This window comes from Procambarus clarkii, chromosome 17, assembly GCF_040958095.1.
Source record: "Procambarus clarkii isolate CNS0578487 chromosome 17, FALCON_Pclarkii_2.0, whole genome shotgun sequence".
NCBI lineage: Eukaryota > Metazoa > Arthropoda > Malacostraca > Decapoda > Cambaridae > Procambarus > Procambarus clarkii.
Window position 1 is genome coordinate 37,294,729 of NC_091166.1, and position 16,520 is coordinate 37,311,248.

A 16,520-nucleotide genomic window follows, 5' to 3' on the forward strand; every position below is an offset into this window, starting at 1 on the left:
TCTGACGTTAGGCTTGGGTGGGGAACCCTTGTTGCAATATTGGCTGCCTCCATGTCTTCGGAGTTATAGATTCGAGATATGTCTTCTTGAACGATATCTCAATATCCTCTAAAATAGTCATCGTGGAGAGAGATATTCATGCTCAAAATGGTAGTGAACTGGTGCGTTGTGGATGGTTTTACAACCAGTGTTGTTGAAAAGTTATTAAATAACTTTTAAAGTTGTACGATCCTTGGCTGATTCGCTTGCTGTGTTCAGCAAGTTTCACTTCATTATTGTTAATGATCTCTGAGTGTTAGGTTTTTAGCCGTTCAGTTTTATGTCCCTTTCAGTTGCATTGTCACGCTAACAAGGCATCTAACCACCAGAATTTTCTTAGCTAATCGTGACTAACCACGTTATATCTCGGGTAGATTTGGCTTCAAAACCACAATTAATCACCCTTGTAGCAGTTGACATTTCCCCTGTTACATATGGAACGTCTCGCAGTCATTTGCGGTAGTTGGAGCTTCAGGTATGAGATGAAGAAGACAGGTGAAGTAGTCATTCTACAACTGGGGGCTAAGAACTCTTCACTGCTGTACGCTGGTAACATTTACACTATTAGCAAGGATTCAAACACTTTGTATCTTAAACGCCATCTTATTCTTTTGTTCGGTTAATATGAAACTACCTTCAAGAACGGACTCTAATTGAAGTCCAAAATATTAAGGTAGCAGACCCGAGAATCTCGAATTTTGTGATAATCAAACTCAAAATCCATTACAGTTTCACTATGTAATGCCTAATTGCCTAATAGAGAAGAGACTATGTTGTTTAACAATGTCATGCACCATAACGACCATAATTTAGAATAATAGTACTATAATACCTTCAAATGGCACTTTTGAACACCATACTGTCAATGCCATACAATAGAATTTGAAACATGAGTAAATTGTGTGATTTTGATTAAGTACAATAACTGTGCATTTCACAGTAATGTCTTGAAGACTATGCTGCCATAATGATCTATCTATCAATCTATCTATCTATCTTCAGTCAAGAAGACAATATATCTGCTTCTTTAGAATCTTATGATCATAATTGTATAGATGTATCTGACTCCTTACCAAATTCCACTCTCAGTTTCTGAACCTTCTCTCTTTCTTCTCTTGCTTTAACATTTGGTGAGACGCGCTCTTGTTAACCACAAATGGCTAAGACCAAAGGCTTAGTCAGTGATCACTGAAATCAGCGATTTCAACGAAATATAAATAACCTAACAGGCTGAAGCAATATAGCCACAGGATACAACATCCATCTTTAGGCAAAAATAACTTAAAAAAAATCAGAAACTAAGAGAAGATTTAGGAGTAAATCCTCTTTTGTATATTACATAATATCAGCAAATTTCAGAGCAAAAAGTTATGTTCATGACATGACCGATACTTGAAAAGACATTCACCTGAACAGAGGTAAAAAAAAAGTATATGTAGCTCAGCAAAAAGGAAAAAAAAATATTCCTAAACTCAAATTTCTAAATTAAATTACAAAAAAACCAGCTAACCCCCTGGTGCTACTGGTGCTGAATTTAGCATCTGATATATGAAGATCTGCCTTATGGTACCATTACTCACGCCTGTTTGCTACGTGTTGTGTCATCAAGCACCAGGGTAAGGCAATTAAGGCATAACTGCCAAATTACTTGAGTTAAGTGGCAGAAATTTAGCCAATTAAAATCATTAACGGCTACAGTAACCTGGTGAGGGTTGCTGATAATTATGATAAATAGGGCTATAACCAGCATGATAGCTTACAGTGATCTACAAATAGAACGCTAATAATGATGTTACAGTGAAATTATTCCAGTGCTGCTATTTAAAGTAGAGTTTGCTTGTTCCTTGACTAACAACGCCCTTGTCTCGTCTCGGGTAAATTAAACAAATCTTGCAAATGTCTTGCAATTGACTTAAACGCAGGCAGGATCAGGACGCAGCCGCGGGGACCAACTATCGTAGATATTTAAGACGCAGTGCCTGAAGCAAACTATCGCAAGTGGTCAGGACACATGTGTTGAGGTAGATGGACGCAGGTGATCAGGAGTCACCTGTGGAACAGGAGAGAGAGAGAGAGGGCAGACTGTCGCAGATGATCACAACACACACGCTTAGACGGGAGGGAGACAATCGCAGAAAGGACGCAGCTGGGATAGGTAGGAAGGAGGCATGGAAAGCAACCTATCGCATATGATCAGGCAGGCTGTGGCAGCTGGTTAGCATTCACTCCCTTATGGCAGACTGTTGCAGCTGGAGAAATGTGTGTAGCGATAGAAGAAAATTTGAAATAGAACGACGGAATGATAGAAATAGAAAATTTGCAACGAACGACTAATGATGAAAACTTGGATGTGAGGTCGTGTACTCAAACAGACAACTTCACTCGAAATTGCAATAAGAATTTTGATAGAGGTTTTGTAGAGTTTTCGCATAGTTCGCAGAGTTTCGCGAACATTTATTCATTTATTCTGTGAATCTAAACTAATCTAATTCTTTTCTAATGGTTTCTGTTGTATATTGTGTTTATATTTGAAACAGTAATGTCCCATTTACAAAACACTTTCATCCATTGCGTGCTTCAGTCTAGTTCCCCCATTGTTCTTCGCCTTTCTTGTGATTGGAAATTAGACTTCCTTAATCTCTTTTCATAAGAAGGGGTTTTAATGGCTGGAATTATCCATGCCATCTATATTTGGGCAGGTTTAATTGAATTTCTGTCCTAAACTAGACCTTTTAAACTAAAATGAAAAGATTGCAATGAACTTTTTAGACAAATGTAAAATGAAACGAAATGTAGAAATGTTTTTGCACTGTCCTCGCGGAGACAAATACATTTGTTAGCATGTTGACTTAATTTACTGATAAAGTTTTGCCATAGGAGCAGCTTTTCTGCACATTAATGGTTATAAAAATAAAGACGAAAGATTTTCTCACGTACTGTAAATAGTGAATATTTGGTTTTAATAAACATATATTAAATGTCAGAGAGAGCTATTAAATTACTCTTATCAAGAGCCACATTGACTACAGAACTCTTCAGCGTATCGGAAATAAGAGCAACAAGGAAACTCTGGTTTCTGTATTCACTGAAACTTTGCGTAAATGTCTGAGATTGTTACGAATTAATAAACCTGGCAGATTACAGGACTCTAACGCCTCTGGATTCGCCTCTCCTGAAAAAAAAACTTTCTAACTTAACTTGAAGCGCACGAACCCAATCAGCCCACCTAACCTATCGAATCCGATACATAGGAATTGTAGATATTTGTGATTCGTTCCCTTTCCTGTGAGAGAGAGAGAGAGAGAGAGAGAGAGAGAGAGAGAGAGAGAGAGAGAGAGAGAGAGAGAGAGAGAGAGAGAGAGAGAGAGAGAGAGAGAGAGAGAGAGAGGAGAGAGAGAGAGAGAGAGAGAGAGAGAGAGAGAGAGAGAGAGAGAGAGAGAGAGAGAGAGAGAGAGAGAGAGAGAGAGAGGGAAAGAGAGGGTACAATCCCACACGATCATTGTTTGTTCACTTCTCGACCACGCATCAGAATACTCTAAACAATTTTGCTGGTATTGTATACATATACTTTTAACTCCCACTTGGGTATACGCAGCCCATCAATATGCTAAGTGTATCAACTCGTGTATTTGTTCTGATGGAACACATTCAAACTCAAAATCTGATACAATAAGCAAAAATGTAGAGTGTATAGTTAGCAGAACATTTAACTACAAATTCTAAATTATAAATTTGAAATCAGAAATCAATAACCTATGTTGTCTGGTTTCTTGAATGTTTTTTTTTTTTAGATTTCTTAATATCAAATCAAACAAATTGAATGTTTTTACCTCGTATTATAGGCCTAATATCTTCAACGTAGACACATCTTCAGACTGATGAATCTGATGAATTTAAAATACATTACTCGATAACGAAGTACTTTCATTTAATTAAACAAGTTGTTATCTCTTGCGTATCTTTAAACATATTTGATAATTACATTTATTTTTGAAATTCAATGAACACATATTTGACTAGTTATTTATTCTCCATTTGGCTGTTCAGTTTGTTGAACGATGTGTTCTGAGAACGAAATTACAGTGAAAACTACAGATGTTTATTCAGTGTCTTTGTAGTAATATAATATGTTGGTCTATTTTTGCAACTTGTAATCATTTCTGAGGATTGAAATTTCAGTTAACGAGGCAATTTAGAACACAGCAATTAAATACTCTTTGTAATGTTTTACTGAAAAGCACCAGACATGGGACGCAACCGAGAGAAGCAACAGTTCAACAGAGCAATTGCAACAGTTTCAGGCATACCAGCAGTAATTGTTAAACAGAACTGCAGCAGCAGACTCAACCATGCTATGCAACCAAGGTAACCTGTAGTAACAGACACAACAGCCATATCCTGCAACAGTCAGCAGCAACGGCTCAACTGTTGCAACAGCGGCATTCGCAACAGTACACCCATGAGCTCCTGCTGTAGTATAAAAGGACTATAAGAGGTGCAGAGCAAGGGAGAATCTTGCGAGTGGTCTTGTCTTGCAGGCGAGCAACAAGTAAGATATATGCAAGACAATTCAGCCAATTTGCCGTGCACATTTCCCCAAAGGTTGCAGGAGTCGAAGCCTCCGTGGGTAGAATCACAGTACTCCTTCCTCGGATGAACACAAAGGGAATCGCATATAAAAGAAAAAGAAGATAAAGTTGAAGTATATGAATACAATTTTAGTTAGACTACAAAGACTAGGAACGGAATATGGATACACATATTCCTAGTATGGATACACATATTCCTATGTATGAATATGGATATATGTTGTGTATCCATGCCATTCCATACATATATGAAATGGTATGGAATATGTTTACATATTTCATACATAGTGATCATGGTACCTGTGCTGTTGGTTGGGAGACACCCTGTGGCGGCCAGGTTCGAATCCCCTATGAGGTGTCACAGTGTTATAGTGATATGTTATTGAATATGAGAGAAAAGGTGATCTTAAGTATTCTAGCATAAATCTGTTCCATATTTCTTATGCATTACTTCACTTGAGAAAGAAGTTGAAAACGTAATTCTCCAAACTTCATTTTGCAATATTATTTTCACTTGATGTTAATTAAGAGATGCGTTTCGTTGAACAGTGTCAACATTCTCAAAGGCACAGTACAAGTGAAGGCAATTTGGCTGGAACAGCCGAACGTGTCACTGAGAATGAGGTGAAGAGTCACGGGGTTCAATGGATTCAGCGAACGTGAGTTGTGTCCTGTGTTTCAGTGATGACTGGGGCAGTAGAGTGGGTGTTCCGACCTTTCTTGCAGACTTACCTAATCTGCAAGATGGAAGAAAGATGGCGGGTGTAAATAGATTGTTGACGGCTGGATGGGCTTGTTTGATGCGCAGGGCCTTAGCAATGTCCAGTTTTTTGGGGGGAAAAATATGACCCATCGCCGTTTTCAGTAATTGTCATATTTTCAGTATGAAAGGTCGTATTTTGAAAAAAATAGGTGCAGAGAGTTAGAATTCGGCTCAAAAATCACGCTCAGGATTCAAATTTCCGACATTTCAGATATTTTGAAAACTGCCGGGTGGTTTGGGCAAAATTTGACCCTTCGCTGTTATCAGTAATTGGCATATTTTCGGTATAAAAGGTCTTAATTCACAAATGAAAATAGGTGCAGAGAGTCAGAATTTGGCTCAAACATCCCGCTCAGGAGTCAAATTTCCGACATTTTAGATATTTTGAAAACTGCAGGGGGGTTTGGGCAAAATGCTACCCATCGCTGTTTTCAGTAATTGGCATATTTTCGGTATGAAAGGTCGTAATTTAAAATGGAAAATAGGTGCAGAGAGTCAGAATTTCGCTGAAAAATCCCGCTCAGGAGTCAAATATTCGACATTTCAGATATTTTGAAAACTGCAGGGGGGTTTGGGCAAAATATGATCCATCGCTGTTTTCAGTAATTTGCATATTTTCGGTATAAAAGGTCGTAATTTGAAAATGAAAATAGGTGCAGAGAGTCAGAATTCGGCTCAAATATCACGCTCTGGAGTCAAATATCTGACATTTAAAATATTTTGAAAACGGCAGGGGGGGGGGGGAAATATGACCCATCGCTGTTTTCAGTAATTGGCATACTTTCGGTATAAAAGTTCGTAATTTGAAAATGAAAATAGGTGCAGAAAGTCAGAATTCGGCTCAAAAATCACGCTCAGTAGTCAAATTTCCGACATTTCAGATATTTTGAAAACGGCAGGGGGGGGGGGCAAAATATAACCCATCGCTGTTTTCAGTAATTGGCATACTTTCGGTATAAAAGTTCGTAATTTGAAAATGAAAATAGGTGCAGAAAGTCAGAATTCGGCTAAAAAATCACGCTCAGTAGTCAAATTTCCGACATTTCAGATATTTTGAAAACGGCAGGGGGGGGGGGCAAAATATAACCCATCGCTGTTTTCAGTAATTGGCATATTTTCGGTATAAAAGGTCGTAATTTGAAAATGAAAATAGGTGCAGAGAGTCAGAATTCGGCTCAAAAATCACGCTTAGGAGTTAAATTTCCGAAATTTCAGATATTTTAAAGCTGCAGGGGGGGGGGGGGGGGGTTTGGACATAATGTGACCTATTGCTGTTTTTAGTATTTGACATATTTTCGGTATAAAATTTGTAATTTCAAACTCCAAATATGTGCAATGAGCCAGAGTTTGGCTCAAAAATAACGCTCTAGAGTCAGATTTCTGATATTTCTGATAATACGAAAACTGCAGGGGGGTTTGGGCAAATTAAGACCCTTCGCCGTTTTTAGTAATTAGCATATTTTTGGTATACAAAGTGGTAATTCAAACTTCAAATATGTGCAATGAGCCAGAATTCGGCTCGAAAATAACGCTCATGAGTCAGATTTCCGGTATTTCTGATATTTTGAAAACTGCAGGGGGGTTTGTGCAAAATTTGATCCATCGCCGTTTTCACTACTTGGCATATTTTCGGTATAAAACTTCTAATTACAAACTCCAAATATCGGCAGTGAGCCAGAAATTGTCTCAAAAATAACCCTCATGAATCACATTTGCGATATTTCCGATATTTTGGAAACTGCAAGGGGGGTTTTGGCAAAATTTGATCCATCGCCGTTTCCACTAATTGGCATATTTATTTTCGGTATAAAAATTCACTTAAAAGTGAATTAGAATTTTGTTAAAAATTTAAATGGTACCACAGCTACTCTGAGTTATTAATTCCAAGAAAATACAAATACCAAATAACCTTACTTTTTATCATCGTTTATCATAAAACATGACCATTGACCTGTTTCAGTGACCTTGTTGTCGAGTCGACAACATGTGCCCTAATTTATTACTATGATTATTCTCTATCATTCCAGATTTTGGTCAAGCAATTCTTATATGAATGTAAATGTATTTCTAGCAGTCTTAAAGCCTTTTGTCATGCATTCTGCTGTAAGATTTATTCTTGATTTATTTAACCTCATATTCTTGAGGTTAAAGAATATTGTAATTTTACTGTTTTGTTTTACTGTTTTAATTTTTGTTAAACAAGAACGAGCTATGAATTACTATTCGTAATCGTTTTTTAATGACACCAAATATGCAGAGGAAAAAAACGTTCATGTATTTTTTTTTTTTTAAACTCCTGATGCAATTTTACATCTTAGGTTTCATTCATATACTCCAGAATAATTCAACTAAGGGGACAAGATTCCATCTGATTACCATTCATCCATAACAAAATTGTAGGAGTTAGAGGAACATATTAAATTAATTTGACCAAGAAATGTTGAGTTAGTGCTAGGGATAATGGCCAGTTGGCACCAGTGATGACAATGCATGACACATGTTTAGCACCCTACACCTGATATACAACCTGGCTTCACATCTGTACATCATGTCACCTTTCTCTGATTTCAGAATGTTAACTGGATCCCAGAAAAAGTAAAATAACATTGTGGTTATATTATATATAATGAAATGGTGCAGATATCATGTCATCTGAGGTCATATGGCAGGTGATTATTGGGATTTGTTTAATCCTGGGTTATATTCCGTCAACTGTAACATATCTGGTCCAAGGTACATAATATAGCAGTTAGGGGTTAAATTTCATACGGATCTTAATTATGTATCTTGGGAAATGCTGGTCTGTGAAAGCTAAATTGTGAATGTAGGAAGCCTTTAGTTTACACACATACTAAACGTTTATCCTGTTATTCACTGTAATTTACGGCCTGGTTTGATACCAACACCACCGGTTACGACAACTCACAGTCGAAGGATCTGTGGTTGTGAGTGAATTGCTCATCATCTAAAAAGCATTTGCTAATTTTTGCTCTGTTTCATTACTTCACTAGAAATATATGCATGACAGATTTACTTGAAATAATATAGATGAAAATAATCTTATAAAAACGAATTTTTTTATAATATGAAAATAATATGAAAAACTTTTTGCTTCCAAAAGTTGGCTGTTGAATGTATTTCACGTGAGAGATATTTATCTATAATCAAAAAAAAAATAATAACTCATTATTTTCAAAACACAACGAAACACAGACTGAATATTTCGGTCCCAAACCAAACTGTCAAAGAGGGTCCTGGTTTGAGACCGAAATAATCAGTCTACGTTTCCTTGCATTTTCAAAATAGTGGGTTATTTTATTTCGTATATTTATTTATTTTAATAGCAGTCTTCTTGTTGACATATGTTTTTGAATATGACAGATAGGGTGAGATTAGCAATTCTAGCACGAATCCTCTCAAATTAGACAGAAGCTTTATGAGCCACTGACTAGTTAATTCAGTAAATCAATAGCGTCAGGAACATTATTGGAGTCTTGGAGGGTTGCTAATGTGGTGCCTATGTTTAAGAAGGAGATAAATCGCTTGCATCGAACCATCTGGCCAATTTGCTTAATGTCTACTGTGGGAAAATGGCTTGAATCGACAATTGCAAAAGCCATTCGTCAACATCTTGAGAAACATAGCTTAAAAAATGATTCACAAAATGGTAATACTAAGGGCCGCTAATGGTTGACGAGTTTACTGTCATTTTGTTGCAGCATAATTTAGGCAGTTGATAGTGAGATGGTCTGTGACTTTGCTAAAGTGTTCTTTAACAAAGTTTGGGTCCGATTATCCCATCAAATGGCGACTCAGAATAGTCGTTATTCAAATTAGTAAATAACGATTACAGTAACAGAGAATTCGAAGAATTTTTTTAATATGAAGATAAATAGGTCTACTGAGATAAGTTTGTAGAATAAATAACTTAGACTGAGAATAAACGGCCCCCAAGGGAAACATTATTGTAGTGTATTATAAAAGTAAACTTTCTGAGACCTATAAGAAAGACGAAAAGGCGATATATGAAACGAGAGTGCCCAGAGACAATTAAAAAATGTTCACGATCAAAGACCACATTCACTCCAAACATCTACCACCTACGGGCTACTCATGCCCGTGCAACCACCTGTGGTGGCTTAGTCTTCATGAATCAATCAATCAGTCATTCGATGTTGGATATAATTGGCTGGAATTGTATAACATGAAGTAAGCACGCAAGGATTCGTCTCACTACTTATTTAAAAAACCCTCGTTCAGCTTCTCTCGTTATGAAAAATAACATTTCTGCTTCCTCTGGCAAACTGAGGTGTGCTGATGTAGAACATATATACAAGTTCAATTCTGGATACGGTGTATCCTATATTGGACACACTATGAACACTCTGAGTAGGCATTTTGCAATTCATTTGCAAGAAGGATCAATCAAGCAGCATTAATTTTGACTCCACAATACAAACCTGAATTGCCACGACATTGTGAAAGATTGTTGACATTGTGAAAGATTGTAGACACAATCAACACACAAAACAGTGGTACCTCCCATAAAAAGTTAAAATTCCTGCAGGACACCAGATGTGTGTCTCTGGGACCCTTTCTTATTGTGGGTATTCGTAGTCAGCTTGGTAGAGCTCCTGTTATGGTCGTGAGTTCGAGTCTCCGAGGGTGCGAATGAATAACTCTAATCGGACCTGATTATTACTTTGTGTTTCATATGAATTATTCACTTTTGTGTCTTACATTTTGTTTTTCATTTAGTCTGGATGATCAGAGATTTTTAATCTTAGTTTTGAAGTTGAAAGGTCTATGGGTAATAGAACTTGAAATAGGTTTTGGAGAAAGATATGTTTCTGTAACTGTTTGTATTTCTGTGTAGCCTATAAATCTTTCTCTCTCCCTCTCAAAACTCTCTTTCCTCTTCCGCCTGTGGCTCTGCTGTCTCCATCTCTCCCTCTCTCTCTCTCTTTCCCTTTCCACGTCTCCCATTCTACATCTCCTCTCAATGCATTTTCAGTAACGCAATTAAAACAATAAATTCCTATAAGGCAAGGTCTGCAGGGGGTCAGAGCTGTAATAAAGGGAGGGATTAGCGTCAGCAGTTGGTCATATGGACGTAGTGGCCACACAGCAGCTGACGCAAATGTTAACCTTATCCCCATATGGTACCGTTGAAGACCATGGTTGGACTTCGAGGCCTCGAACGCCAGCCCTCAATTAGGAAACAGAGACGTCGTCACCCTGCAAAGCCAGAAGTCATTTGAGGGGTACAGCGATATTAATCGGTATTCATGGATATCGTAACGGAAGCATGGGCGCGCGCTTGAGTATCGTAGATACATGCAAGGATATCACAAAGAAAAACGTGGATTCATGCAAGGATATCACAACGGAAATATGGATTCATCCACGGAAATCATTATGATGGAATCGTTACCTCAAGGATATCTTCATGGAACAATGAATACTGCTGTTCCAGGCACCAGATGTAAGGATTCATGATACAAGCTTAGAGATATCATTGTGAGACAGTTGGAACAAAGATATCATCATGGAACAGTAGGAAATGGATATCATGGAACCGTATCAGCAAGCAGGAAAAAGTGAACACCCATGTGTACACTTGGTTTATCACCCATGAATTGTAGATATCATACAGGTCTCGTGGATATCACGGATATATATGTATATCTGGTGTATAGCCACACCCACTAACACAGCATAGTAAAATAGCCACACCCACTAACACAGCATAGTAAAATAGCCACACCCACTAACACACCATAGTAAAATAGCCACACCCACTAACACAGCATAGTAAAATAGCCACACCCACTAACACACCATAGTAAAATAGCCACACCCACTAACACAGCATAGTAAAATAGCCACACCCACTAACACAGCATAGTAAAATAGCCACACCCACTAACACACCATAGTAAAATAGCCACACCCACTAACTCTGTAATCTTTATAATGACTAACCGAAGCCAAAATTAAGTCTCCCTTTCTGCCTAAAAAGAATTCAGTCGACACAAAGAATTCTTCCGCTTCGGTACGCCATTAGTATTTTGTCGACAACCGCCAAAGGATTTTGTTATTATCACTAAGCTTGAACTCTGGAACTCCCTCTCATAACTATTATCTTAATGGTAGTCGACGAGGCAAGTGGCATTTCTTGGCAATGCAAATGATCGCAGTGATTTGGACTCATAAAATTGTGATGCTTGATACAAAAAGGTAGATTAAGTTCTGAATCCACACTTGACTTTTCAACTTTACGTTGACTTTACGGTATAAATTCTCCACTAATGTTCTGAAGTGACCTTCGAGGAGTAAGACGGTGTCAATGATGATGGAGACTGACATTTCCAATGATAAGGTTGTTAATCCGATGCTCCGGACTGACTGTCTAAGGATACAGTTACTCATTAATCCTTCAGATAGTCCTTCCGTCAATGTTGCAGATTAACGTAGCATGGTTAATGATCATTCCCCAGTGCTAACGTTTACCACGCATGGTGGCGGATTTAGTTCAAGTAGTGGAACATGTCTATACTTTTTTTTTTAAATAAATCCGATGAACAGGAAGACGGGTGAGACCTGGATGAATCCATTAACTGGTTAATGGATTCATTAACCAGTTAATGAATCAACCATTAACCATTAACCAACCAACCATTAACCATGAACCAACCAACCATTAACAATTAACCATTAACCAACAACCATTAACCAACCAACCATTAACCATGAATCAACCAACCATTAACAATTAACCATTAACCAACAACCATTAACCAACAACCAATAACATTCCAGAACTTAGGAAGGACAGTTACCAAAGTTACCAACAGTTACCAAAGATGAAAGACTGTTGGCATCGTTATTTTCCTCAGGTGGGAATAAGCCAGAGTCAGATCTAGAAGCTGCATGTGAGGGCAGGTTGTACAACACTCGGGAGGAAACAGAAACAGTTGAAATCTCACTGATTGGCGGCCCTCTAGATCAACACACGACCACCACTTAACACGTGTAGGATATGATTATTTACAGAGGCACGCGACGAGTGAACTTGGCTGCTGTGTATTGAACATAGAAAGGAAGTGAAGACAAGGAGTTCGGATACGAAGAACTCCTAAAGAACCTATAGAAGAACACTTCCAAACGCTGAAATCATTGCGGGATCGAAGTCAAAAGCGTACCTTATAGCCAATCCAAATGGATGGATGGGCAGGAGGATGGGAGCAACCAGATACATGTAATTATTGCAAGGTGTTGAAATTGATGCACATGTTGATCTAATAGCCAGAACTTAGGAAGGAGCCCATGTAGTGAACTACTCTGTTCCAAAGACTGCACAAGAACGTAACAACTCTAATGCCGAGAACAACTCATAAGAAACAGCAAATAGACAGTGTAATCTTAGCTCTACGAAATAAGAGGCCTTTTTTTAGTTACCCTAATTGTTTGTTCCATCCAGCGAACTTGTGCTACGTACTTAAATACCATTTGCTCATTTTTAAAATAACTCGATTATATTGTATCTATTCTGAGTCAATGATCTCGTTGGTACGGCTTCAGATGCAATAACATCCAATTAATCAAACAATTATCCCAGATTTCGGAGCAAGACCAGCAGAAATAATCCATAGGACGGTAATGCTAATGAGCATGGATAACAACCTTCAACGAGCTAATTAAAACTGGTCATTAGGTGTTTGTTTCATTAGCTGATTCACACAAATGAGAGCCCAAATGAAGATGCCTTAGAAAATCATTTTTGTTTTGTTTATATAGCGACATGAGTGTTATCTGTTGTCCATAAGTTGGTTTCCCTCCAAACTCATCCTCCAGAAAGAATCTAATGGTACTGTGGAGAGAATGAACAAATATGTACTGTTGTTCCACCACAACCATTTAATTCATGGATATTTGTGATAATATTTGGCTTTATAAAATGCAGATTTATCTGCGTTATCTGTCACATACTGACATGACCTCCTCACTCACTAATTAAACCTGCTTCCTCACACTCTATCTAATACACTCACTGCCTACCCCCTCACACACTCACTGTCTACCTCCTTACACACTCACTGTCTTCCTCCTCACACACTCACTGCCTACCTCCTCACACACTCACCGATAGTCACTAAACCACTTTACTAACCCTATCCTAACTCTAATTACAATAAATCTACTCCTTCTCTTAGTCTCTATTTTGTCATTACATAGTAATTTCGCTCTAAACACATGCCCAGTGCATCAGATTTATATTTAATTCTATATCTAAAAAAATAATGTCTGTCTATCTTTCTGTCTAAATTGTGAAGCCAGATGCTTGTGGCCAGTTTCACGCAACTTTGCAGGATGAATGGTCTGGGGTAAGGGACGCACATAGGCTGGTCGCGGTCGGCCTTAGCTGACTGCTTTTAAGAAATATTAGCAAATGTAAACATTCGAGATGATGCACGATTCTCGCCCCCGACCTCTCACCTTGTCTCAACATGCCGCCAAGTGATCCAAACTCAACACAACACACCATTATGTGGTGTGTTTGTGTTGATCAACACAAACCCTTGATCCTCCGAACACATGATGTGGCTTAATCGGGAAAGCTTCCGCCACAGCTTCTTCCCCAGCTTCAATCTTAAAAAAAAGTGTCCCATCGGACGTTTATACTGATGGTTACAACACTTATCTGCACTTGCTCTTTATCTCAAGCTTAGCTGATCTTCATTACTTGTAAGTGCAACTTCTGGCGTTCTGTATTCGGATTAGGGAAAGCTGTATACAGCAAATGTTCTGTGTTGAACATCCAAGGTGCTCTGTTGGCAGCGCTGATTGGTAGTTTCAAGGATTAGAGGAAACTATTAGACGTGGAGAGGTTATAGGTGAAACAAATGAATCAATGGGCTTTATTAGAAATGAATGAATGAATGGGTTCTATTAGAAATAGGAGAATAAATAAATGGGGTCGCCCTCTACCCGTTCTGAACACATATAGTCGCTCGCAGACATTGGTTAAACACCCCCCCCCCCTAATCACTGGGGGGAAAATATACACCTGTGTACCTGGTTGTTACCTGATTCGCGGATTCTGTTCCCAGGGAAAGCTGATGGGTAGGATTTTTTTCATGAAAAATAAACTTTCCAATTTGTTTTTAATGAAAACAGAAAGAAAACAACTTTCCAGCTTTCCCCATAACCTGTGAGATGGGAAAAGCTGTCAGCCTGCTAAAAACAGACTGAAGTCTTCCTATACCTTCCAGTGACTAATGGGTATACCCACTAGTATACCCACTAGTATAGCCACTAATATACCCATCTATACCCACTAGTGACAGAAAAAACTGAATATACTGCAACCGATTTAACCTTGAGAATTCTTCCATTGATTAATCATTTAAAACACCTAAGTTGCAACGTCGACCGACCCTTCAGTTGCACATGTTCTGCCGCTCGTCCATTTGCTAAACTGCAACTTGCAAGACAGCTTGGGCACTTTCGTCTCTGAAGACATGTTTCCTCTTCATCCAGTGGACATCAATGCTCTGGCTCTTGGCTGAGTCGAGTCCTTACTTCACCTTCCTATTTCCGAAACTTTTCTCCCAGAAGAGGTACCAAATGAGACACTAGAGGAGGTACCAGAGGAGGTACCAAAGGAGGTACCACAAGAGACACTAGTAGAGGTACCAGAGGAAGCAACAAAAAAAAATAGCGAGTCATCACTGACATATACAATAAAAAAAATATGATATCTTGACAAAAACAAGTTAACATACACTTCCCAGACGTTAGGACCTATTGATAGATAGATAAAATAGATAGATAAGATAAGATAAGATAAGATAGATAAGATAGATAAGATAGATAAGATAGATAGATAGATTAGATAGATTGCATTATTCGCTCCTCACCTGCAACCTGCACAAAAGATGGAACCGCTCAATACTCAATAATGAAGGGGGAGACACTGGACATTATAGCGTGACGAACGACGGTATTATTCCCTCGGAATATTGACCATCGACCTCCCGTCACCTCGTAGATTTACATCTACGATCTACATCTACGAGATGAGGATCTACAACCTGAGGAAAAGTGTACACCTACTTAAGTCATTGCTACTTTTTTTTAAAACATACCTAATCTAACCCAAACTAACTTAACCGAACCCAATCTAACCTCAACTAACGAAAATAAATAAAAATGTTGTGTCCTATATATTATATGCGCTATTATGACGTCAATGTGGTGATGGTGAAGGTGTGTGACGTCACTGTGACGTCATTATTTCCATGTTGGTTCAGGTTTTAGACCCGACAGTCTCCAAGGCCCGAAAGCTGACGTCATCACCACACAAAAACATTCATGCGTGACTTAAAAATTTATTTGTACACGGATAACAAAAACAGGAGAACCGGACAATATTAAATCAGCAACAGAAAGCATAATGGAACCATCCTTGCCAGTGAATTAACAAGAGACACGAGGAACCAGGAGTTACGATGAGATAACATTCATGGTAAGATTGTCGGAAAATCCGACACCATTTTATATCATACAGATAATAGCTGTATTGTATAAACAAGTTACCCATAGAAAACGTAACTTGTAGTGGAATTACCGTCTAAAGAAAACGGGATATCATCACCACACACTATTATAATTCACCACCTATTATGGTGGGAATTATTCTTAAATACATTAGTCTTTGGACTTTACCATCATAAAACATCTTATATAAATTAACTTAATTATCAATATTAAAGTAGAGTAAATGTGACCCTTCTATCACTTTCTGAAATCTGGACAATGTAAGCCAGGCGTCAGGGAGGAAGGAGGGAGCCATTGTTGTGTCACCTCCGAGACGTGTGGAGCAAATTTAGCTCCTATCATATCTGGACAATGTCGGCCAGTAACGTCAATAGTATGGAGTGTTAAACAGCCATTGTTTATATTGAGACCAGAGGCTCACACGGGAGCAAATTCGGCTCCTGTTAATTTTACTTGGACGTAGTGTTATGGAAACCAAAGGTACCATCTCCAACACGATGTCTACAATTCAAGTTAAGTGTTCTTTCCGAAACCCATGTATCTTTCATTTATGGCCATTAATGTCA